The following is a 26,060-nucleotide window of genomic DNA, read 5'->3' on the forward strand; positions in this document are numbered from 1 at the left end:
TAGACTGACATCACCAGCCCCCTCTTAACCCTTTGGGGTTAGGAAAGTTCCTGTCACTTTCTCTGGGTGGTTTTTGCCTTTTGAAGAAAGAAAGCATGAGCCAGTGATTTACTGTGAACTGACACTGTGTCTGAACAGTGTGTACCCAAATCAGAAGGCACACAAACTACTAAGAGCACAGGAGAACTCCAATCCAAACAGGATGAGGCTTTTAGATAAGTCTGATTCTAGAACCACTTTCCTCATCTGTTAGGTAAAGGTGGTGGTGGTGGTGAAGGGACTAGCTTATCTCTGTCTCTCTCCAGTTCTGTGCACAACCGGGAACATATTAATTTTATGTGTTCTATGGTTGTTTTTAATCTATGGACTGCTTCTTCCAAGAGCAACCATTCCCTGAGGTCACAGCCAGTTCTGCGAGAACAGGAAATTTTTGTACCCTTCTCTGATCATGAGGAATAGACTCTTTAGACAGTCAGTGAACCAAAGAGGCTAAATAAGAGGTAGTGAAGTTTTAAGGAATATTATACATGCGCACCTGTGTGCCACTAACGAGCATGTGTCAGAGGCGTGCGGTGTTGGAAAATGAAGGTGAAATCGGGTTAGTAAGGTGGACAATTGTGTTGAGGAATGAAGAGACCATAGATGGGGGGCTTAGCTTTCTTCATACAAAGATCCAGGTTAGGAATAATTCAAAAGTGTACAAATAATGTGCTCTTTCCAGTCTAAGCAGTCATTGTACACGTGTGGCAATTGCATGAAGTAATATAAATATACCCCAAACCAATGCTCTCATTCAACATGTTACAATTTAACAAAAATATATGTATAAAAAAATGAAAGAATGCATGTCATCGTGGATGAAAATACACATGATTTATGTTTTCTTTTTCTTGTGTATTTGTACTTGCTAAGTTTCCTACCATGAGCATTTACCATTCAGATAATTTGAAAAAAATTCATGATCACATCTAACTGGTAAATTAGGAATGACAGAGCTGGGAGAGTTTCTCAGTTTTCTCCTGCCCCAGGTGAAATACCAACAGACTCAGAAAATGCTCTTGGATGATGGTTAGTGACTCCCCTTTTCCTTCCTTTTTGTTGTGATTTGGACAGTTCTATATGCTCCCTTTCCAAAAGCAAGATGATTTTTGAATTCTGGTATTGATATCAATACCTTGTATAGAATTCCACTGTCATCCTTTAGAACATGCAGACTTTCCTGGTCTGTGGCTCCCATGACTCCTCCCTGCACATGGTAGGTGCTGAGCTATGCTTTTCCTTGTGCTGTCCTCTTCTTGTTAATGGTCCAGTTGTCAGCCACACTCTTCCAAATCTTCAAGCAAGCCATGTGAGGGGATGATGATATAACATCGTCCCTTTATTTCTAATGGCCTCACTTGGTGCTTCGCATATAGTAAGTTTGAGAAATAAATGCAACCAGACAAATAGCTCCATGCTATTTGGTTTTAAAAACCCCAGCGACTCCACTGGGATTGGAAATTCTAAGAATCTATAAGGCCAGGGTTTCAAATCATCTGGGGTGAAGTTTGCCAAATGTGATGGGGGAAAAGATTTCTGAGCATCAGGGATAATATCCCCGTGAGCAGGCAAACATGCAGGGAAAGGGCATGAAACCATGGCTGCCAGGGGTCACCTGGTCATGGGTCACCTGTTCCCATTTGCTCCTGGTTGGTGGAGGAGCAGTTGTTGCAGGTGTGGCTTGGAGGGGGCTCCCAGAACAGATCCTGATCCCAGCCACACGACCACATCTATACAGTGTAGGGTTTCCCTCTGTCTGTGGAGACACAGGGTAGAAGGCAAAACCGTTCAGTCCACGTGAATGCCAGGGGTGATGAGTCCTGAGGTTTGGAGGCCTTGAATCCTTACATTCAGGCCAATCTGAGTCTCCACCGCATCTTCAAGACAGGTTTGCCCTGGTGCGTGCACTGAGGCCACTTGGACCGAGCTTGGGGGGCTGGAGCCAGCCTTCCTTTAGCTGCTGGCCCCACTCGGGCTCATTCATCTCCCACAGCTGTCAGGAAGAGAACAACAGGTGAAAGCTGGCCCAGTCCATTGTTCCCAGGAAGCCTTTAGCTACGCCTGCTACCCCCATGCTGGCCGAGCAGACCTCCGGCTTAGAGCATTTCATGGTGGGAGGCCGGCTCTCAGAGCCACATGGACAGGGAAAGCCATCTTCCCCTTGAAAGTCCCCTGAGTCTGGGCCTGGGAAGCTGCCTTTAGGCCCCTTGAAATACAGGGACAGGTGTGGCAGCCCCTCTGGGAGCTCAGCCTGTGACCCTGATGGCTGTGGGGTCAGAAGAGCACATTCCATATTCAGGCTTCAAGCCTCTCTGTCACCCATCAGGACAACCCAGAGCATTGAGGTTTCTGGCCTGTTTGTCAACCATGCCCTCCGAATCTTCAAGCAGATCCCATGAGATGGATAACCATGTCCTCTTCCTTTGGAGTTAGTTCTAGTTGCCTAGCTTGGTGCTTCGTGAACAGTAAACAGAAATATTTGCCTAGTTCAGTTGTGTTTGAACTGCATGGAGAGCATCATGACTAAATTCAGAGAATCTGTGGGTCAAGGGCCTCAAGCTTCACATTAGAAGTTTGCCACATATGAGGGTGAGAGAGACTTGTCACCATCAGGGCAGGCTGACATGCAGGGAAAAATAAAGGTGGGGGAGGGGTACACTGGAGAGACCCCGAAAGCTGTGACAAGAAATATCAGTCCTAATCCTGTGGATGGGACCTGCTCTACCAGTTTGGAGGGTTTCCTAGCCCTTCTGTGGCCTTGGCAGCCCCCCACCCGGTGTCCCTCCAGGAGAGGGACAGCTGATATTCTGCCTTCTCTGTGGTGCCCATATGCTCTACCTCTCTGTAGCTGCATTACATTTTTGGGAAGAAAGAAGTTGTGGATAAGAGTTTAAGGAAAGTCACAAAATAGTTGATAAGTAGCCCAGGGAAGGCTGAGACAGGAAGCGCATTTTGGAGACGGGGGGGGGGGGCAGCTGTGGAGAGCTTAGGGCACCCAGATGGTGAGAATGGTAGAAAAATCCCAGAAAGCAGGGGGAAGCCTCATTGAGCTCAGTATAGCATTAAATTAAAATTTAAATAAAAGATGTGACTCCCATCAAAAAGGCCTGGATAGGTTGCAACAGAGGGATAGCGACCCCCTTCCACACAGGAAAGCAGACGGAGCTCTACAAAGGCAGGAAGGGGAGCTTCCTGTTTCCATAGATGTGGAAGGCTGGGGACTGGGGCCTGCCACTGGTGGAGGTGAAGGGTTTCTTTTCCTACCTCCTGAGGGGGCTTCAGTGCCCCTCAGGGTCTGAGGCAGTATCCCAGCCCTGCCCTGTCCTGTGCATAGGAACTGGGTAGTGAGATGGGACAGTACTCCCCACAAGCCTCTCCTTGGCTGGAGTTTGAGCCTTGGTCCCTGCTGCTTTTTTTTTTTTTTTTTGGTGGTGCTTAGAATCAAACCCAGGACCTCGCGCTTGCTAGGCAAGCACTCTACCATTAAGCTACATTCCCAGCCCTTTTTATTTTTATTTTTTATTTTGAGACAGTTATCTTGCTAAGTTGCCCAGGCTGTTCACAATCTTGAGATCCTCCTGCCTCAGCCTCCTGAGTCAGTGGGATATCTTTTTAAGGGGTTCCATGAAGAGTTTGGCTTACTCCAAGCATGATGTGCACATCTGTAATCCTAGCTATTTGGAGAGGCTGAGGCAGGAGGATCACAAAATCAAGACCAATCTGGGCAACTTAGGAAGATACTGCCTCAAAATAAAAAAAACAAAAAGGAGATGTAGCTCCATGGTAGAGGGTTCCTGAGTTCAAACTCCGTACCATGGGGGCAGGGGGAAGATGCCATGTGGGTCACTAGCATGCTTTGCTTGACCAGAGTTTCTGGTCTGAGTCCAGGGAAGCCATGGTCCACCCCCTCTTCCTCTGCAGCCTCTTTGCTCATAGCCTGATCAGGAAGTGATTCCTGCCTTTACTCTTTCCCTCCATGGTCTTATGGGTCTACCTCGAACCACATCCAGACTGACCTCTGGAAAACCCCGCTTGGCATTCCTGCCTTCTCCCTATTCCCAGCCCCACTTTATGCTCTGATAGTACCCACTGCCCATGGATTTAGATTCAATGCCTTATCTGAGCTTTATGATACTGGAGAGTATCATACGGCAGAGTACTAGCCTGGGAAAAGATCCAAATTCAAAATTTGAGGTGTGATTTTTACTGAATGGGTCACTTTCACACCATCATAAACCTGAGATATTGTAACCCGAACACTGTAGGTTGCTGACCGTCTGTATTCTATCCAACTGGAAATGCATTCTGGTTAAGATCCGTGTCTTGCACATTTGAAACATTGGGGCATGCACATGAATAGTTTCTCAACAGATGTTAGAATCTGATCATTGTCACAGCTAACTCAAGGCATGGGGACACAGAACACAGAACACTGATAGGCATTTCTTATTCAGATATGGCAGGTCCTGGGGGCTTAGGGACAATAGGAAAGCAATAGAATTGGGGCTGAAAGAGGACTCAAAAGAGGCAGCCTCACATCTGGGGGCCTGGAACTCTACCAACGAATTGGGGATAGACAGGAGTCATAGGCAGTGACTCATTGATAGCTGCAGATCAGAATCCCAGGGTGTGGGCTTGGGCAGCAGGAACTGGCTGAGATAGTAGGCTGTAGCCGGCCAGACCTTGGCATTGTGGTGGTTTTCTATGGAATACTATGGCAAGGGACCTCTATGCATACACCCACAGCAGGGCTGGGCAGTTGGCACTGCCACAGGTTTCAGCCAGTGGGAGGGAATTACCCACCAGTGCCAGAGATGTGGGTGGACAGGTACTCCAAGACAGCTAGTGCCCTGGCTCCTGAGTCTCCCTCAGGCACATCTCGGTCCAGCATGCATGGCAAAACCTGCCCACCTGGGGACTGGGCCCACCTGCTGCAGCAATCAGTCTTAGGCTACCTCTTTCTAGCCAAGCCCTCAAGTGGCAGGAGGTTTCCTGAGGCTCCTTAGAGCCAGGGTAGCTCCCAGCTATGGGCCCTGCAGTCTGGCTGCAGGCCTCTGGTGACATGCTGCCTGTTGCCTGTTCTGCCTTCTGCATGTCTGTACTGCATCCTGCTCCTTTTGTTTCTACCTCTGGCCAAACCAACTTTGTCTTCTCTGTCATCTCCCCGGACCAAGTGCCTCTGAGGGTCACCAAGAAAGCATGTATGAGCCATCGTGGCTGCCCAATAAACTGGCTTCAAATAGCTTGCTTAAGCTCTCTGGGGACACTTAGTCTCCGTGGCTCTTGCTCCCCCAGTGCTGTGCCACATAGTTCCAGCTGTGCCCAGGGAGAGGCTGTCACTCAGTGGTCAGGAGTGCATGGTTATTTTTAGGCACTTGTTGTCCAGAGCAGCCACCTCCCTGAGGGTCCCCAGTCTACCCTCTTCACCTTCTTGGGCTAATAGATACTGCCTGTACCTCGGTTTTCTTCACCCACCTTTCTCTCTCTCTCTCTCTCCCTCCCTCTCTCTCTTTTCTTTCCTTCCTTCCTTCCTTCCTTCCTTCCTTCCTTCTTCTCTCTGTCTCTTCTTTCATCTTTCTTCCCCTTTTTCTGATGGTAAGAATCAAACCCAGGACTTCACACTTATTAGGCAAGGGCCCTTCCCTACCCCTAAGTGACATCCCCAGCCTGTCTCCCTTGGTTTTCTTAAGGAAAGATGCTTTTGACTGGAGTGTCTTGGAATAGACTTCTGTCTGTAGCAGAACAGGCAGCAGGGAGTAATAGAATATTCTAGAGGGAAGTTACATGTGCTAAGTTTAGGGTGGGTTCTCCTAGGAGTGGAGTTGGGGGATGACTGGACTGGTACCCATAGGGTTCTGTCCAAAGCTCCTGCTTTTATCCTGACTCCAGAGAGACTCGACAGAACTGAGACTGGGTGACAATCCAACCCCCAGAGTTGCAATCCTTGCAACTCTCCTTATTTTGCTCACCTTTTGCGTGGTGATCTTACTTGATTGCAGTGTGTTGAAGTGAAAAGTACTGGTGATGACAGAGAGGATGGCATTCTGGAGGTCACTTCTCAGGTACTACAGTTTCCACATCAGCGTAATGGGCATAATAAAAACCCACCCCATCTATGTTGCAGGGACGCTGTGAAAATCCACCCTCATACCTATGGATGATGCATGGAGAACGAGAGGGGCTGCTCCACTTCCAAAATGCCCTCTGGTTTCTGGAAGGGGGTCCAGAGACTGTCCAACACCAGAAAGCAGAAGCAAGAACAAAGGACAGGCAGTTTGTGTAGCTCGGTGATGGGGCTGCACTCAGGGGATGAAAGCTGCTTTGGGTCTGGGAAGACAGAGATGGCCTTGAGGGATTGCAATGCTAATACCTCCAGAGCCCTTCTGCCCACCCTCTGACATTACCAAGGTTACCTGTTTACAGGGAACAGTTCCTGCAAAAAGGCTATTAATGAAGCACCTCCAGGGTGACCCTTCTTCTGCCCATTTTCTCTGACCTTTTGGTTCATCCCCTGGCAGCTTTATGTACTCAGGATGGGGAGAGGAAAGAGGCAAGATAAGGGGAAGGAGGGCAGGAGAACCAAGAAAATCTAACATGTACAAAAGGGGCAGGCCACCCTCACTTCTTTGGATACCAACTCTGGGTCGGTCCCTTTCTTCCTCCCAGGAGAAATCTCTTTTTATTCTTTAAGTAAAACTTGATTTCTATGCCTGCCTGGGCATTTCTCGAGGTTCAATCTTCACATCTGGGGAAATGGAACTCAGAGTTGCTGGTATCATAGCAGCCCGCTAGCTGATGGTGCATGTCACTTCTTCATTTTTCTGGTGTGATCATGCCTCGGGGTCTCACCTGCCAGCCTTGGAGGGCAGGTGGGAGGAGCCCCAGCAAGGTAGGAATTCCTAGTAAGGGTTCTAGCTGCCATTGCCTTCAGAGCAGAACTTGCCCTAGTTCACACAACAAACAAACAAAACCCATCTCAGTGGGGGTGCTAAAAGCTGATCCCCTGACAGAAGTGAGGAGAGGAATTAAGGCCAGAGCACCCTCCCATTGTACATGGTCTGTGTGAGGCCTCTGTGGCATCAAGCATGTGACGTTCCTGAGATCAGTGGCTGCAGCCCCTTGGAGGTGCTCCTGGCTTCCCTTCCCTCTGTCCCCAGCACGGGGTGCTCAGGCCAGGCAGATTGCTGAGATGGCATCCTGGAGCCAGCCAGCCTACTGCCAGCTGTTGTCTCCCTTCCAACTCAGCATCTCCAGGTGGGGACACTAACAAAAGAGGCAGGGCTACTCCCTAATCTGCAGGCTTAGGCGGGGAGCTCCGGGGCACAGGGGCATGGGTGGAGACAGCTGCAGACTGCAGCCTGTCTTTCATGTGCGGAGCTGGGGACCTGCAAGAAATTTGTTCTGTGCCTGCTGCCAAATTTCCTCAAAGAACAATGAAAGCGAAGATGCTGTTTTGCAGTCCAGGAAGCTGGAAGGGGTGTGGTGGAGCAAGTCTCGGGAAGGTCAGGCAGACCACCGCGGGGAGGCTGCCTCCCCCTGGGGAGCAGGCGTCCTGAGACTGTGCCTTGCCCAGGCCCAGGCTCCTCTTTGAGGCCTGGAGTGGGGATCATGGCTCTGAGAGCATCGGGCAGGTTGTAGGAAGTGGAGCTCCAGCAGAGAGGAGCTGGCTTCTTCTTCCCAGTGTGGTTTTCACACAGTAACTTGGAGGTGAGTTTTGGGCATTGCTGCGACAGCTAAAGGCCATTGACATCATCACAATGCATCTTGGTTCCTTCAGGATTTTCGGGAAGACACATGGTGTCTGCCTTCTAGAGGATTCTAGTCTGTTTGGAAAATACCCGTGTACACAACAGAGTGACAGGTGGGTGACAACAGAGTGACAGGTGGGCGGTGGGCTGAGACCATGGACGCTGGTGCTCACTGCCTGGTCTGTATGCTGATTGGCTACTTGCTGACTATGCACTGAACCTCAGTTTCCACCTCTGAAAATGGAGATGAACACCAGTACCTACTGTATGGAGCTGTTATGAGGATTAAATGACGCATAGTTTGCAGTAGAATGGCATCTGGCATCAGATGCTTGAGTGTTTGCAGAATAAATAACACGCAAGTAAAATTGAAAATGTGGGTCAAGACAAACAGGAAGAGACCACATTTAGGTTTTAAGAGGAGGTTTGGCAGTTTTCCATCGTGGGTGTTGTCTTTTATGCACGGTTTCTGTTACTTCCAATCTGTTTTAGGTTTGCGGGGAAGGCAAATGGGAAAGAATGTGATTCTGAAACGTACAAAGCTTGGAAAGACCCCACCTTGCCTGACTGAGAGCCACTGTCCTAGAGATGATGGCTGCATTCTTGCAAAGCATGGTGCCAATCCATTCCCAGACAAGTTCATGTGAATGGGAAGCTCCCAGTCTCTCCTGAAATCAGTGCTACTGTGTTGACAAGGAGAAGTTAGAAATAAGACTTGGCCAAGGTCCCAGAGCCGGAAGAAGTCCCAGGTCATGTGTTGGACATTCTACCAACACATCTTCCAGGGTTTGAACTAAAGCAGGCTTTTTCTCCTCTGGACAAGTAGATGTTTATAGAATGTTCCATCGTCCCTGGGATATGCCCTGGTGAGAAGAAGAAGGGGTCTGTAGCTAAGCAGGAAGTCAGAGTGCCGGGTTTCCGTGGCTCCAGCTTTGCTGGTGAGGATTTGCTGGAGGAAGACGTGCTTCCCCAGAGCCACAGGTCCTCAGAAAACCAGATCCTGAGGACCAGCCAGCAGAGGATCCGACCTCTCCACAGGAAGTCTCTCCAAGGGCCACAGGAGCAACATGGTGCCTGTAGCTTCAGGCTGTCCTGGGAAGAGGGCTACTGGTCCTTCTTACTCATAGCCCCACGGGAAGTGGCCAGACAGCCTAATGACACTGAGGACTTTGAGTATTTGACTTTGAGACTTGTCAGGCAGAGTCTAGAGGACTCCAGACGATTTCAATTTTGCTCAGCAACATTTTGAAAGCACACAGCTGAGTCAGTAACACCAGTAGCAACCACTACAAGGATTTACTTCCTCTTGTGAGTGCTTTACTAACTCATTTCTCATCAAAACCGGAGGAAGGAGGTAATCTTAGTGTCTCCATTGCATAGACAGGCAACCCACACCCAGAGGGGTTAAGTAACTTTCTCAAGGACACAGAGCTTATAAAATAATAGAGCTAAGATTCAAACCCAGATAGTTTGGCTCTAGAAAATCTTGCTCTTGACTACAGTATACAGGCCCTGAGTTATGTAAGTACATATGCTTTAAACACAATATGGGAAACAGTTAAAAATGGCACTGCTCAGCTTTGCTTCTGAGACCTATACAATTTACTTAAGGGGTTCCTAGTCACTAGACAAAGTAGCGGGGTACAGATGATAACCAAGCAACAAATGCATTATTCCAATTGCATCTGCTTTCTGGACTTTAGGTTCCGGTGGGGTCACACCCACCAAGTTTCCCTGTAATACACTTTTTACAGTGGTTGCTGTCAGCCCACAGTTCCACGCTAATGAGGTCTTTTTTATGAACAGTGGTTTTGTCATCTGAAGTACATTCGCTGTCCCTTGAAGCTCTGGGGCATCTGCAGATCTGATCAGCAGGTTTCCACTCAGGTCACTGCATGAAGCAATCCAGTGCTCCCGGGGCTGTGATTTAATCAGCTGCAGGCTCATCCCACTGCCGGGCCCCCAAGCTTGTCATAGGGAACTTCCATAGTCCAGGTTCCTCCTCAGCGTTGCTCTGAGCTGACCCGTCCCCATCCTCACCTTTCCTCCCAAATTCTGTTCTCTCCCCTTATTTGGTATGTGTGTGGGTGTCCTTGGGGACAGGTTCTGCAACCAGAGCTGTTTGGCCTGCATTCCTCCTATTGTCCTCAAAACCGGCCAAGCAGAACAAACCTGCCTGAGATTCCCATTACAACGCCTGCTTTGGGAGTCCAGGGGCCAGCTGCAGTGGTCACCAGGGCAACCAGTGGTGCAGAAAAGGATAACAAAAAAGAGCCTAGAGGCTCTTGACCGATCCTTCAGGAGTCAAGGAGTTGAGGGGAGGGCTGGAGGTCGGCTGTGAGAGAAGGTTGTTATTCAGGGGTGATTGTTCCAAATGTCAATTGTGAATCCCTTTTGCCACCCTCTGGGGCCTGGCTAGCCCCCATCCAGCACCCCACTGTGCACTACCAGTATGTGCCTTCTATGTGTCTGCTTCGTCAGGGGTCCACTTGGCCCTTTAGAGCCTTTTCTTTTTTTGTGTGTGTTCCCGCCTCACACTTGACTGTCTTCAATCTCTCCCTCCCTTTCTCTCATCCTGCGCTGGGGATTCCTTTTCCTCTCCTTTCCCACATGTCAGAGTATCAGCATCAAAAGACTGAAAAAATTAAAAAAAAAATAAGTAAAATTGAAAATAAGGCCAGAGGAGGGGTCTGATGGTCTGAAGATGGGCTATTGGCAGATCTATCCCACAGCCTCTGCCTCAACCTCTAAATGGCAAAGGCAGTATCTTTGGCCTGTTCAGACCATGTCTCTGGGTGATGATTTTGTGAGGAGTCCTGTGGTGGATTCCTTTCCAGTTGCTCATTGTATAACTGTTGCTGTTACATTCTGGAGAACCAGAGGGGGGTGTTTTTGCTTCAAAGACTGAGACTTAGGGCCGAGCCTTTTCTTTTCTCCATGTGCCCCTTACCGTCCCTGTCCCTGTCCAGGGAAGCCCTGTCTCAGGGTGCCAACCATCCCGCGGTGCCTGACCCTAGCTGTCTAACCTCATAGGGAATCCTCTGTGGGGTTTAGACTCTCATAACTCACTTGCCCAAGCACAGGCTTAAAACATGACCTTGCTTTTTTTTAAAATATATTTTTTAGTTGTTGATGGACCTTGATTTTATTTATTTATATGTGGTGCTGAGAATCGAACCCAGTGCCTCATATATGCTAGGCAAGTGCTCTACCACTGAGCCACAACCCCATCCCATGACCTAGCTTTTTATAGGTACTCTTCTTCTCATTCCCACCCCATTTGCAGGCTTTTTTCCTGATTCCTTGAAGTTAAAATACTTTTTGTTAACTTTATATTTCTCAAAATATCCTGATCAGGAGAATCACTCAGAAACTTGTGTTTAGAATACAGATTTTTTTCCCACCTCAGATAGAGCAAATAAAACGCTGGTGTTTTGGAAAAATCACCCCAAGCGATGCTCTTGTTTGGGCAAGTTTGGGGAATGTAGCCCAGGGGATGCCTTTCCCTTCTCAGGTTTATCTCCTTATTGTTCTCACTGACCTCAGGTCACCCTTTCAACTGCAGTGTGGCACTGATCCTCACAAAGCTTTGCCAGCCTGCCCACAAATTGGCTGGGTCAGGGGGGCCCTGGTGAAGTCACAAGTGTCTCATGCTGGCCCCGTTGACCCTGCTTTGCCTCCTCTCCAATGTTGTCAGACCTGGGGTCATCCCCTGGTGCCCTTGGCCTGCCATGCTATGGATACTCTGTCTGTGCTGATCAGCTCACAGAAACCTGAGCTCCAGGAGGAGTCGGTGGGAGAACTCCAGCCTGTGCAGCCTACCAGGTGCCTCACACCTCCTGGTTGCAAGAGCTGGACACTGTTGTGTCACCAACCTCCAAATCCTATGGCGCAAAAGTATCTCATTGTGCTCATGGCTTTTGTTAGGAATTCAGAAATGGTTTGTGTCTGCTCTGAACTTTGGGACCTCAGCCAGGGACACTTAAATGGTTTGGGGTGACTAGAATGGCTGCAGGCAAATCCCAGCCTGTCCTTTGTGGGTGCACCAGAAGCCTTAGCTGGGAAGACTCCCAGGTTGGGCTCAGCTGGAATGGTGAATTCAAACGCCCACATGTGGCCCCTCCATGTTGCTTGGACTCCCCCAAATCATGACAGTCCCCAGGTGCTTTAGGACTCCTGAGTGAGCATTCTAGTGGCCAAGTGGAAGCCACATGGCCTTTTACCTCTTTGCCTCAATGCCGCAGTGTCACTTTCTCCATTGTTTAAAACAGCTGCAAATCCACTCGGATTGAGGGATGTAGGCCCAGATCTCAACTGGAGGAGAGCAGAAGAATTCAAGGCCATGTTTTACATCTGCCACAGGAAGAAAGAGCCGTGACAGCTAAATGGAATACATGGAGCTGGGTTGGGACCTGGACTAAGAAACAAAGTAGCTCTAAGAGACATTATTGGGATAGTGGGAGAAATTTAAATATAGGTCATAGGTTAGATAATAGTATGGTATCAATACTGAAATTCATAATTTTTGAAAATGCAATTTGTAATTTTGATAATTGTGTTGTGGTTGTGAGAGAGAAACATACCCTCCTCCACGCACAAGGAAGAAGGTACCTATATAGAGAATGACAAGGCTAATGGGCAAATGTAACCAATTAGTGAGTTTAGGTGAAAGTATATGGAATTCTTCTAACTTCATGTAACTTTTCTGTAATTTTGAAATTATCTTAAAATGAAAAGTTACCAAAAAAAAAAAAAGTCACCAAAACAGAAACTTTCTGGAAAGTTCTCTTAAATGTGTTGAAGATGACCTGTGGTCCTTGAATGCACCTTCCCTGGGGCAGATGCCCTCTCTCTCCTTCTCGCTGCTTTAGTTGGGGGTGGGGGTGCTCTGGTCACAGCATGTGTACTTCCTCCCTGGGCTCATGGGCCAGCTACTGCCCTTGTGGGGACACTGTAAAATGTGACGTCTAATCCAGTTGACACCCTTGGTTTCTGTGTCCCTTTGTCTGCTAGCTGATCCTCAGCTTTGCACCTGCCTCTCCCAGACTGGTACAATTCTGACCATAAGTCAAGGGTGACCAGAGCCAGGCCATGCCCCCCGTTTCTGTTCTGGGATGGGAACCCAGCACTCGCCTTACCTTCATGCTCCAGAGAGACCTTTCATCATATCTTTGGGACTTACCCCAGCCACAGCCTGGATTCTGGTTGTCCTCAGACGGTCATGACCCGCATGTTCTTCTACTACTTCCCTTGATCTCGTTTCTTGTAACCAAGGATTGTCATGGACACATCAAGGTCACCTTTAGCTATGTCTCCCTCACTTGGATGTTATTTCCATTCCAGGGATCAAGGAAACCAGGGTCTCTTGTTTCTCCCTCTTCTCTTTTTTTTTGCAACGCTGTCAGGTCTCTGGAGAGTCGCAGTCCCTCCCTGTCTCTCTGGCCCACACGGATGGGCTTTGGGAGGAGACTGTACTTTAATCTTCTAACTCTAATCTTCTAACTCTCTTTTTCCCACCGTGGTGGGAATTCGGGATCTTTTTTGAGTCAGAGACTTTTATCTATTAACCTGGAGGGGCAGCTTTTTTCTATTACCTGCCCACCAGCCTGCACCCTTTCTTGGAGTCAGGAAGCCCTAGATGGAGGCGGGCTGGTGTAATATTTGAGGATCTGGTGAAGGGGAGGCCTGTGAGCTGGGGAGATGGCTGCATGTCTGACTTTCACTGGTCCCTAACAAACAATGGCCCTCAGGTCTGGCCCTCAAGTCCTACCTGCAGAGGCAACATGCCAGGCCCCCAGAGAGTCTCATGCAGGTATTTCTGCAAGCCCTGGGGAGGGAGTGGGGGTGGTGGTCCTCATGTGTGTTCATGAGTAAATCCCAACCAGAGCATTAGAGGCTTTAAAATCCAGCATGTGCCAAATTGTAAGCAAGGGGACTGAGGCAGTGGAGGGGTGACAAAGAGTCACCGAGGTCACTAAATGCTTTGGATCTTAACTGTTTAGACATCTATAATTTCTGACTTTCTGTAATGTGTATTGAATTGGGCATTTTGTTAAATAGTTAGCACTTAGGGTGGTTTTCTTGGTTCACATATATCCCCTTTACCTCCATGGACATGCTGAAGAACAAAGTGTGTATGTGTTTGCATATATGCATGTGTATGTGGATGAGCGTGTCATGGCATACCTGTGAGTGCATGAGCATGTCAGTGCATGCCTAGGGATATGAGAGAGACTGAGTGTGTCAGCATATGTCTGTAAGTGTGTCTGAGTGTGTGAGTTTGTAAGTATGTGCCTGCATGTGCACTTGTATGTGAGTGTGTCTGAATGTGAGCCATGCCGGAGTGTGTGAATGTGTGTGCCAATGAGTATGTGCATGTCTGAGTGTGTCAGTGCATATCTGAGTGTATGTGTGTGAATGTCTGAGTATGTCTTTATGAGTGTGTCAGTGTGTACCTGTGACTGTGTGTGCAAGTGTGTGCATACTTAGATGTGAGTTTGGGCATGTGCACACTCACAGGGAAGCCTTAAGGCACAGACATGGGTGGGTTCTGTTCCCCTGAGTTCAAGGTCCTGGTGGGCGTGCTCAGGGCCTGGGGTCTGAGGAAATGGGTAATAAACCCCTGGAAAAGGCCCAGGAACCTCCAACAGAAGTGTGCACAACTCGAATGGGCACATTGAAAACCGAGGGCTCTGCTCTCCCCTGCTCCGTCACTGCACCTCCTCGTTCCCACTGAAGGGAATGAGACCACATGTCTGGAGGGAGGCCAAGAGCAGAGTATGCTCTATGTGGCCTCCTCAGACAAGAAAGAAGGGAGAGGGACAAGACAGAGACGAGTGGAGAGAGACTGAGTGGGGCAGAAAGACTGAGAGGAAGACAGCGAGAAAGAGACAAACCCGAGAGGAGTGGGAGAGAGAGGGTCTGAGGGCTGGGGAGGCAAGGGGGGGAGGGGCCAGAGCAGGCTGCAGAGTCCACCTGTCTACACTGACCCCTGAACTGGCACAGAGGAACCACTGGGTAGAACAGGTCTTGGCCTACGGGCAAGTGGCAGACAGGGATAGCTGTACCCTCTAACTGGGCCACAGCTGCCACAAGCAGGCCAGGAACCCCTTTGTTCCCCAGGTGAGACTCACAGATCTGCTGACTGGTTCAGGAACCAGGTGCAGATGGAGAAATGCTGACCCGGTGACCCAGTGTGAATCTATCACAACATCTGTTAAGGGCCTGCTATGGATTCAGAGTCTCTGCCCAGTTCCTGCTCTGGGGTCACCATAGTGCACTCCCCAGGGCAGGGAGCTGGTTTCTGTTAAATCCAGAATATAATCAGAGAACAATGAGAAGCTGTGGTGTCTTTCCCTTTAAGGGATCCTGTGTGGAATCAGGGTGTGAATCATCTGCCCCACACGTTTACAAGGGAGTTGAGTAAAAACAACCTCCTAAGGATAAACCCTTCCAGGAAAGACTGAAAAAAAGATTGCTTCTCTCTAGCTGTGGAATGCAGTCAGCACCCTTTCTGTTTTTCTCAGTGTGATTAACTTGAGTGATCGTGTAATTAGAAACGATATCTTCTATTTTGGGTTATTTATATTTTCCTCCCTCACTTGGTTCAAATAATCAAGAATGATCTGTCTACCAAAGAGGCTTCACTCACAGAGGACCTGTCCTGCTCCTGCCCTCCTGGGTCCCCACAGCAGAACAGACCACACCACTGTGCCAGGTGAGAGCAGGTGCCACCCAGCGCAGGAGCAGAGGGAGTCCAGTTGGGCTGTGGCCTGCTTCTCGCACACTCTTGTCTCCCTCTTCACAAATAGGGAAACTGAGGCACAGAGAACTGAAGCATCTCACCTACATTTCATAGTGAACTAGATTGGAGCCAAGCCACACTCCCATCACAACCCAGATGGCCTTGTGGGAGGGAGGTCAGAGAAGACTCTTCAGGAGGAGATGCCACCAGTCTTCAAAATCAGGATCAGGGCCTCATTTCTTCTGAGTTGAAGAATGAACAATTGAGAAGCACCAAGGCAAGAGCAAAAAGTTTTATTTAAAGGCTTAAAGGCTAGGGGGGAGAGAGAGATAGAGAAAAATAGAGAGAGATAGAGATAGAGAGAGAGAGAGAGAGAGTGAGAGAGAGAATGAATACGAGAGGGAGAGACTCCTCTGGAGAGGAGGGGGTCCACAGCTGGTGCCTGAGGGAGTGGGGGTGTCTTGCTCCTTTTATAGATTTTAGGTTTCCTTTATTCTTATGCCCCTCCTCCTCTTATTTTGCCTATGTGACCAAAAGGGCAGGAAGAGAGCCCTCCGGGGGGGTGATTGCTTGTGTTGGAAATGTGATCCTTCCCCTTCCCCGGGGAGGTTGTTACCAACCAGGTGATGGAGAGTGCTATCTACCCATTTCCTTTTCTTGATAATTATATACCTGTCCGTTTTCCCCAGTCTCAACACCTGGTGTAGGAGCTTTTTGGAGGAGGACGTGGCGGAGAAGGCCATCAGGGCTGCATGGGTGGGCAGAGGTAGGAGGTGGTTCTGGGGCTCCTGCATCATGAGAGAAGTGTGGATAGCAGAACGGTGTGTCTGAGCATCAGTACAGGTTGACTGTGCATCTGTGGACTTGCCTTTGAGGTTCCAGGATCCTGTGTCCTTTGCAATCACAGGGCATTTATGACTGGTCATAAAACAGCAGGTGACTGGTGAGCCAGCAGCTGGGCACACAGCCCTATGCCCTTTGGATTCCGGAGAATGTGATCAATCATAACCAGGTGCCAAGGATGTAGAAGTTTTGCAGGAGTGGGTAAAAACAATGGCACTGGGATGAGAAGATTCAACTAGCTGGTGTGACCCTGGGAAGGTCACCTTCTTTGTACGTATGTGTGCTAGTCAGCTCTCTGTCGCTGTGACAAAATACATGAGATAATCAGTTTATAAGAAGGGAAAACTTATTTGGCTCTATGGTTTCAATTCATGGTTGCCTTTTGGGCCTGTGGCAGGGCAGAACATCATGGCAGAGAGCATTTGATAGAGTAAAGCTGTTTACCTCATGGGGTCTGGAAAGCAGAGAAAGAGAGACAGAGGAAGGGGATGCAGTCCCAAGAGTATGTCCACAATGACCTCACTTCCTCCCACAGTCCCACCTCCTGAAGGGTCTGCCACCTCCCAGTGACAGTAGAGGCTAGTGACCAAGCCTTCTATACAAGGTCTCTAAGGGACATTTAAGGTCTAACCCATAACACTCAGTTTAGTCAATGGTCATACAACACATGCCCCACAGAGCGTTCTGTGCAAGTGCTGAGAGGTGCCGCCATTACCGGTGGTCAGAAGTTCTGGGTTCTGACTCTTATCTAGCTGGGCGTGATCTCCAAAAACCTCTCTGCACTTTCCTCTTCCCTGAGTCCTCCTTCCCCTTTGTGCTAAGCCTGACTGGTTCAGAGAAACCCACAATCACTGGTCTTTGGAGTGAGGTCAAGTTGGTGGGCAGGCCTGGTGTCCCGTCTCTGGACTCAGGAAGCCTCCTACCTGCATCTCCCTGCTCACCTGGCTGTGCAGCAGATGGGGTCAGCCTGGATCTTCTTCCCTTTAGATCACACTGTGCTGCTCCAGCTGGGATGGAGGCACCTACCTGTAGTCAGAGCCTGTCTCTGGCAGACCTCAGGGCTGGGTGTGGGTGATGATTGGTGGATGCACAGCCTCAGGAAGTCCCTGTTCTTGGATGTGTCAGGCACAGAGTTAGCGCCATATACCAGTGATGGGAGTCCCTGAGGTATGTCAGAGGCTAGATCTGCTGTTATGACCAGGCTGAAGGCCCTGACAGACGAACCCAGCCTGACTGCCAGAGGTAGTCCTCCAATCACTGAACACATGCCTCAGGGCTATTGTGAAGATTTTAGAAGACAACATAGAGAAAACTCGTAGCATCAATCTCGACATGTGGCAAGTTCCCAATAAATTATGTTCTTAGGCATCAGTTCCTTCTTGGTCTGAGCTATTGAATATGCATATTAATTTCCCCATCTTTCCAACCAGGCATACTTGATGATGCTGACTTATAAACCTAGATAGTCCACTGGCCTACAAGCCCTCTCCTTGCTGAATTGTCACACCTGCTCCAGAAATTACCAGCCATGCAATGGAATCTCCTCAAATGGAGTGACTGTTCCACCTAGGGGGCTGGTCTATGCTGAGAGCACCGTTTATTCTTGGCTCACCTTCCACCTGCCCCTGTTTCTCTCTCCTCCACCTCATTTCTGTTGGGAGCCTGGACTGTGCCGCTTTAAATAACTTTCACGAGGGAGACTGGATGACTCAGTGGCCAGTCACTGTGTGTATCCTTGGCGTTGTATTTAATCCCTCTGAACTTTAGATTCTCTATGCTGAACACAGGCAGGCACGACACCACTTATCAGACTCTGTATCAAAAGCCACGCAAGTGCTATGTGAGCCGGTTCCAAGAAGAGACACGAGGAAGTGTTTCAGTGCTTGTCCTGAGAAGGGAGGACTGGAATTTGGGAGAATGAACTCGGGTCCACGGGAGCCAATTAAGGGAGAAGCAAAGCATGGCCCTTCCTGATGCCAGGGCTGGGCAGAGCTTGTGGCTTTGAGATCCTGATGGGTTTGAGAGATGCCCAACACACAGAGTTGAGGGCTGTTTGCTCCCAGGCTTGCACATGTGCTTGTACTTGTGTGTGAGAAATGACAGTGACAGAGAGGGTGAACCCAATGCCCAGTCATCCTCCAAACCCAGGAATGCCCTGAGGGTACCAGACACCCTCAGAGCTCCACTGCAGGATGGGGCAGGAGCATCCATAACTGCCTGGACAGACACTGGTCACTGGAAACCCTGGCTATGGCCTCCTAAGAAGGTCCCTGGTACCTTGCTCCCCCCAACTGCCTATGGACATTCAGCTGCTGAGGCTGCTGAGGGCTGTAAGCTGAGGAACCCCTTGTACTGCTAACGTCAAATTTCAGGATGGAGGAGAGTAGGGAGGAGAAAGTTGGGAATTCCTGGCCATAGTCAGGAACAAAATTGTTCAAACCCTTAGCTGTATACAAGTATGGTATTTATCAAATGGCTCTGTTCCTGGCTTCCCTTGCTAAGTCTACAGCATGAAGGGGGAAAAAGACCTAAATTGGAGTCACTGTTAAGATCCATAGGTGCCCTCCTGCTCCTCCCTGAACCCCCTGTCCTGACTGCACTTATTAGGCTGCAATTTTTTTTTTTTTTAGAGTATGAGCTGCCCGTCATTATCCCTGGTCTGAGCCCAAGGTGTGAACAGGTGTGGTGAGGTGTGTCAGCCTAGTGGCTGTCAGGAGAAGAAGCTGTCCTCTCCATATCTGCACGCCTTGGGGCTTTGAGAACTGGGGTTCTTGTCACAGCCAGTGCAAGTCCCTCTTCCTCTCCTTGCCAATCCCAAACAGGGTTGATATTCAGTACATTGTGTTAATAAATGTCAACAGACTTGTTTCAAATGATAAAAAAAGTATCAATTAAATTGTCTCTCATTCACCTGAGAAGATTAGACCAGCACACGGCACACAGCAGATCCCATAGATACTTATGGGACAGATACATCTGGCTCCAAGGATCCTTCCCTCCAACTCAGCCACCTCAGGAATGGTGCTGGCCAGTGACCTGCCTCTCCCAGTTCCTGAGAACAAAGGCTGTGATTCAGGAACACAGGGTCCTCAAGGACAAGGACCTGTGCTTTTGTAATGGGGACCTGGCACCTGGCCTAAGTAGCTCTTTGTTCAAGTGTCCAAGCCTGGAGTGTATATATCCCCACCCAAAACCATACCACTCATACTTAATAAACAAGGATAGTAAACACACTTGGGTAAGTGTGTGAACAAACATGCAGCAAAGCTTAAACCCTGTCATTATTAATAAGTAGAGCTTTACTTATACAGTGCTGAGTTCTACACATAGTTCCTAGACCTGGAGAGTCTCTGAGCCTGGACCCTGGAGTTCAGCCCCTCCTTCTGTCCACAGCTGTGAGAAAGTCAAAGCTCTGCAATTTTGAGAGACCATGGCCTTGAGACACAAAGCCTGAGGCTGGGCTATCCCCAAATTGAGAATATAGTAACAGTTGGTTCTGCAAGATTTTACTTTTTTAGTGGTTCTGGGAATTGAAACAAGGACCCCCGTGAACACTAGGCAAGCACTCTACCACAGAGCTATATCCTCAGCCCTAATAGTTACTTATGTATACAAATCACAGCTTTTGTTCCATGTACTTTAAGTACCTTAATCCATCTACTTGCTCTGTAAGGTGGACTTTGTAGATCCTTTTCACAGATGAGATAAAGTACTCAGAGGTTGAACAATTTGTCTAAGATCACACAGCGTAGGACTGGGATGCCTCATTGCTTTTCTCCAGGTCAGACAGAGGCAAGAACAACCTCAAATCTAACTTGTTTGTATTTACAGTTTGCATTACAGTAAAAGTTGAAGAAGGAGGTTGAGGGCAGGGGTCATGGTAGAGGGTCTAGCATCAATGATGGTGATAAAGTCCATTGGGACACATGGGATGCAAACCAACAACCAGAAGAAGAGAGTTTTCTAGCCGTTCATAGCAGATCAACAAATCAAGAAAACTCTGAATGTACTGTGTGCAGGTTATGAGCTGGATCCCCTCAACACGAGTGAACCTGTAACAAGGGAGATGGACGCTGAGGTCATTGGAAAAGGAGTAGTCAGTTGAATTTAACAAACACGCATCACATACTTACTGTGGACAGGCTTGACACAAGGCACTGGGCCTTCCAAAAGGTAAGGCAGAGACCCTACCCTGGAATGGTCAATGACTAGCGAGAGACATTGACAAAGTCAAGGATGAAGAATTAGTGCTTAAAGACCTGGGACATTTTGCCTTCCTTCTGCCAAGTTCCCTTAGGCCTTCTTGTGCCCAGTGGGTTCTGCAGCCCAGCTGGGAGCAGGCTCTGAAAACCTCCTACAGGTCTGGGCCCCTTCCAAGCCTGTGCTTCCTGCCCCTCCGTGTGTGATGGAAACAGCCTGGCACGCCAGGCTCTGTCTCGTGCCCCTGTGTCCTGCCCAGGGCACTCAGTGGTGACTGGGGGAAATACGCCTGGCTGGCTTCAAAGCTGGTGACCCACCCTTTCCTCCAAGGCCAGCCTGCTGTGTTGTGCTGCCTGTGGCCTACGGTGGGGGTGGGGGACAAGTCTGAACTTGATATGAAAGCAATGAGGCCTCTTTCTGCCCTCATCGCTCTGAATTTAGTGCTGGGTTGGGCCCCTCCTCTCCCGGCTTCCCAAACAGCTCTTGGTGCCCTACAGGGGTACTTTTCTCCCAAACCCTTCAAACAATGTCCCAGGCCCTCAACTGAGATTCCTAAACCTGGTTCATCTTCAGAGTTACCTGGTGGGTTTTTTAGAAAGAGCTGTTCCCAGTTCCACCCTAACAAAACTTTCAGGAGGTCCCTGTAAGTTTTTATGTGGCACTGGGGATTGAACTCAGGGCCTCACATATGCTCTCTACCACCAAGATACATTCAGAGTTCTTTTTATTTTCTGTTGAGTCAGGGTCTCATTAAGTTTCTAGGCTGACCTGAAATTTGCGATCCTCCTGCCTCAGCCTCCCGAGTAGCTGGTAGTATAGGTGTGCACCACCACAGAAGCCTTTCTGTAAGAGCTTCTCAGGTAATCCCTGAATAACCCAGGTTTGGACTGACTGCTGTAGAGGCATACCCCAAGCTGGGGAAGGAGCATCCATTTTTCTGGGCTGTAGCTTCTGGTGAAATGTTTTGAGAAACTTTGCCCATGAAATCCTCCTTTGGGGGCTGGGGATGTGGCTCAAGCGGTAGCGCGCTCACCTGGCATGCGTGCGGCCCGGGTTCGATCCTCAGCACCACATACAAGCAAAGATGTTGTGTCCGCCGAGAACTAAAAAATAAATATATATATAAAAAAAGAAATCCTCCTTTGATGACATGTCAATGGACCTGAGGAGCCCACATAGCAGATTGCCACTGTCCAGAGATGAATAAGCCGGCTCCTTGGAGAAGGGGATGTATCCTGTCACCCCAACAGGCTCTTTCTGGAGAAGTTTGATTCTAGACCTTTTCTTAGCTTTTTCCCTCTTCTCCAGCAAAACATCCACCTTGTGCCTGATCTTTGCAAGGGTGCCATGGAGTCATAAGGGGAAAACGACCGGAGAAAAGAATGTTGCATAATTCATTATCTCATGTATGAGTTCCCACCTTCCAGGTAAATAATTCTGTGATCCAGTTAAAATATTTACATTTCCTCCAGGTTTTCTAACTGGAGACCTCAATGTTACAAATGTCCGATCTGTGTCAGGTGGATAATGGATTTGGGGGAAGGTGGACTTCTGAGAGTACATCATTCTTTAATTTATTCAACCAATCAGCTAACCACCAACCACCAACCACCCAACCACTAACTCTCAATCACCAACAACCAATTTCCAACTATCCACCCAACAGTTATCAAGTATCTACTAAGTGTACAGAATTCTTCAAGCCACTAGCTCAAAATCATTCCTTTGGGGCCATCATTAAGGTATAAAATTCTGAACAAAGAAAAGGGAGCAATCAGCACTCTGGTGTTTCTTAAAGGCTGGTTAGAGGGGTCAAGGTGTCCCTCTGAAGATTCCATTCTAAGTCATCTCGGATGGGCCTCTTTTAGAAAGAGGCACCTAATGATGCAATTGTTGTGGCCTCTGGAGCTGAACCGTGACATTCTAATGTGGAGTTCACGTTTCCACACACAGGAAGGTTATTCACCTTCACAGGTCTCAGTTTCCTTACCTGTGATGACACTCTTACATGGATTAAATAAAAAAGCCCTGGATATATATATTCAAGGTTCAGTAAATGCTACTCTTGGTGAGCGTAGAAGTCGTGAGGACCTGGGGCCGTCCCTAGGGTGGCTGGAGGCTGGTGGGCTGGGAGGACAGGACTCTATGAGGAAAAACACTTTTGCTTCTGAGGTCACAAGCTGGGATTGCAGCCAGGCTCTGGCAGCAGCCTCTTACTAGCTGGGTGACCTTGAGCAAATCACTTAACCTCTCAGAGCTTCCACTTCCTCCTCTGTGAAGCAGAGATTAAAAGTCCTTTCTTGTTTACTTCACATTTGGCTGCAAGAGTAAAGAAAGTCGTGAAGTGAAAGTGCTGAGGAGCCCTGGGAATGGTCCTCCTCCTGCCTTGAGGGCACCCAGAGGAGGCAGGAGAGACTTGCTTGGGCTGGGGAGGGGCTGGGAGAGCAGGCGGGGGTGCTCAGAGCAGGATGCCAGTGGCAGATGTTGACTGGGACTCTTCCAAGCAGAGGTGAAGAGAACTGGGGGACAAGCAGCCGCCTCGAGGACCACTTGCTTTTCCTCCTCCTTTCCTTGATCCCTTTCTTTCTTCCCATTTGCTTTCCCACTTTCCATTCTCTTCTCTCCTTCTTCTTGCTTTCTTTCCCACTATAGAGGTGATCAGGTCAGACACCTCAGGGATACTCAATCTTAAGTTCTCTCCTCTTGCCCACTACTGAGCTGTTCTCACCGACTCCATCCACTTGGCCCTCCACCCCATTGTCTCCTGCAAGATGGACATTTCCCTCTCCATCCTGGGGCTCCTCTGCCTTTGGGACCAGGGACACCTGCTCAGTGAGCATTCAGGTGCAGCCTATAGGCCACTTGTGACCAAGGGAATGAGGTCCCTTTCAAACCTAGGGCAGACATTTCTAAGGAGGATCCTTCACAAACTCTTACAAGGTCTCAGCTGACGTGAGTTCTCTACCTGCAGCAGGTGCCAGCTGGATCGTGGGTCACCCCATGGCTTCTCTTTTTGCTCTTTTTTTCTTTTGCAGTGCGGGGGATGGAACCCAGGGTTTGTGCATGCCAGGCAAGCGCTCTGCCACTGAGCTATACCCCAGCCCTTCTAGGATACTCTAATTCAATTCTTGAAATATAAAAAAGTGTTGGCTTTCAAAATTGCTGTTTCTGAGTTGGGGAGCAAGAGACTTATTGGGAGGTTAGGAGCAGGAGCTTTGGTGGTTCTCATTCTGAGTTTTTGCATAGAATCTGAGCACTCTCTGAGGCATAGGGGATGCTGCCCCTGACTGATAGGGTGAGTGTGTTAGTTTTCTTTCTGCTGCTGTGACAAAATACCTGAGAAAGTAAACTTGAAGGGAGGAAAAGTTTTTTTTGGCTCACAATTTCAGAGCATTTAGTCCATGGTTGCTCGGCTCTGTTACATGGCAGAGGAAGTCTAGGCACCCATGCTGGCCTGGAAGCTAAAATGGGAGAGCAAAGTGTTGGGTTCCCAGTATCCCCTTCAAGAGTATGCCCACAGTGCCCTAACTCCCTCCCCAGGTCCCACCTGATGAAGGTTCTACACCTCCCAGCAATGAGTGCCCAAGGCTGGTGAACAGGCCACTGACATGTGGTCTTTGGGGAACCTTCCAGACCTAAACCATAGCCATAAGGTTCTTGTACAGAGAAAACCAAGGAAGAAAGGGAAGAGAGGAATTTTCTCCATGGTGTCTCACTCTGGAGGAAAGGTATCAAAGGATTCTCACTTATTTACATAGAAAAATGGCTTACCTTTTGCCACGGAGGACTTTGATACTTCGGTGGCAATGCCCAACTTGCTTGGAGTTCATCTCAGCACCTCCCTGTGAATCCCCCAGTATTTGTGGTAGTAGTGAGCCAGGTGGCAATTGTAGGGGCTGAGGGTCTTCTCAAGCATGTGAGGGCCGAATAAATAGACAGGGGCTCTTTCTGTGATCCCACTTGAACCCGAAGATGAAACAAGGCAAAGTTATCATGCCCCAAGTCCAACTCCATGTTACCCCCGAAGACTGGCTCTTCCTCCATCTCAGGAATGGGCAACTCTATCTTCCTGATGCTCTGGCCAGAAATCTTAGATTACTGGACCCCTCTATCTCCACTCACATCCAGTCCTTCAGCAAATTCTGTCACCTCTGTATTCAAAATAAATCCTGAATTTGATCACCTATGTTCATCTTCACCATCACTCTCCTGGTCTGAGCCACCATGATGAGCTCCCAGTGGGCCCCTGTGCTTCTACCTTTGTCCCTTCTCTGCCCAGCGGCCAGAGTGAGTCTTTCAAAATGTGCCTATCACTCTTCTGCTCAGAGTCCCCTGATGGCTTTCCATCCATCCCACTCAGAATAAAATCCAAGGCAGGGTAGCAGCCTTCTAGATGGTGCCCAGGGATCCATCCCCCTTCCTGCCCTCACACTCTTGTGTGCTCTTCTCCCACACTGATACGGATCACCTATATTTGATGCCTTCTAAGGCCAATGGTTGCTCTCTGGAAGATGTGAGCCATCATGTCACTGGGAACCTCAAGCAGTTCTGTAGAGTTCCATGGCAAGGAACCCGGAACTTCTGCTAAGCAGCAGCTGACTTGCCAGCAGCCTGAGTGAGCCATGTTAGATGTGGATTTCTGCTCCCAAATCAAACTTACAAATGAATGTGCTCTGGTCAACAGCTTGACCACAACTGCACAGGTGATTCCAAGTCAGAATCACCCAGCAAAACCAGTCCTGCAGTCATAGCCACAGAAACTGTGTGAGTAAAACAGTATATTTCTGTCTTGAGCTCTAAATTTTGGGGCCATTGGTTATGCATCAAATAGATTACTAGTACTCACACCCTACAAGACCCTGTATGGTCTGCCCTTACACCTTCTTTACTTCTGGAATGTTCTTTCCTTTCACTGTCTCCTTCTCTCCCCTCCCTACCATACATATTCTACTTGAATATACATATTACATCATGTGTGCCCTCTTGCTGAATGTGCCAAGAACAACCTGTCTCAGAGTCCTTACACTTATATTCCTTCTGCTTGAGAATTTATGAATTTTTAATTAATACAAAGAATTTATACTTAGTCCTGAGATTGCTATATGAATTTTTTGATGGACAATATACCTCCCCAGTTGTATGGCAGCCTTCATCCCTAAATAGGCAAGAATTAAGAACAGGAGAAGTCTTGGGTATATTGATTTATCCACCTCTAATCTGGGAAGTGGATAATTCACAAATAGGTATTTTATTTGGACGTGTAGGTAAAAGAAAATTATGTTTTTAAGACCAAACTGGCAATTCCAAGGTTTGGCTTTGGAAAGAAAATATCTAGGCAGGAAATGGTGGTAGTAGAGCTCCTGGGATGTCCCAGTGATCCCACCTCTTGGTGTTCACAGCCCATGTAACCCTTTTCCCAGGGTGTGGGCTGTACCCAAGACTTGATTCTAATGCGTAGCACATGGCAGATGTGATGGAGTGTTGCT

At 48.6% G+C, this 26,060-nt stretch overlaps 1 long non-coding RNA gene across 1 annotated transcript in view; it reads left to right on the plus strand.

Annotated features, from left to right (window-relative positions):
- Window positions 1–7,462: 7,462 nt before the first annotated feature.
- Window positions 7,463–26,060, plus strand: part of LOC124091381 (uncharacterized) — a 69,103-nt gene continuing 50,505 nt past the window's right edge. The window contains exon 1 of the long non-coding RNA XR_006851345.2: window positions 7,463–7,746. This is a non-coding gene — a long non-coding RNA (uncharacterized LOC124091381). The remainder of the gene's footprint in view (window positions 7,747–26,060) is intronic.

This window comes from Marmota monax, unplaced genomic scaffold (assembly GCF_021218885.2).
Source record: "Marmota monax isolate L192 unplaced genomic scaffold, Marmota_monax_Labrador192_F-V1.1 WCK01_AAM20220418_F8-fsc00072, whole genome shotgun sequence".
Taxonomy (NCBI): Eukaryota; Metazoa; Chordata; class Mammalia; order Rodentia; family Sciuridae; genus Marmota; species Marmota monax.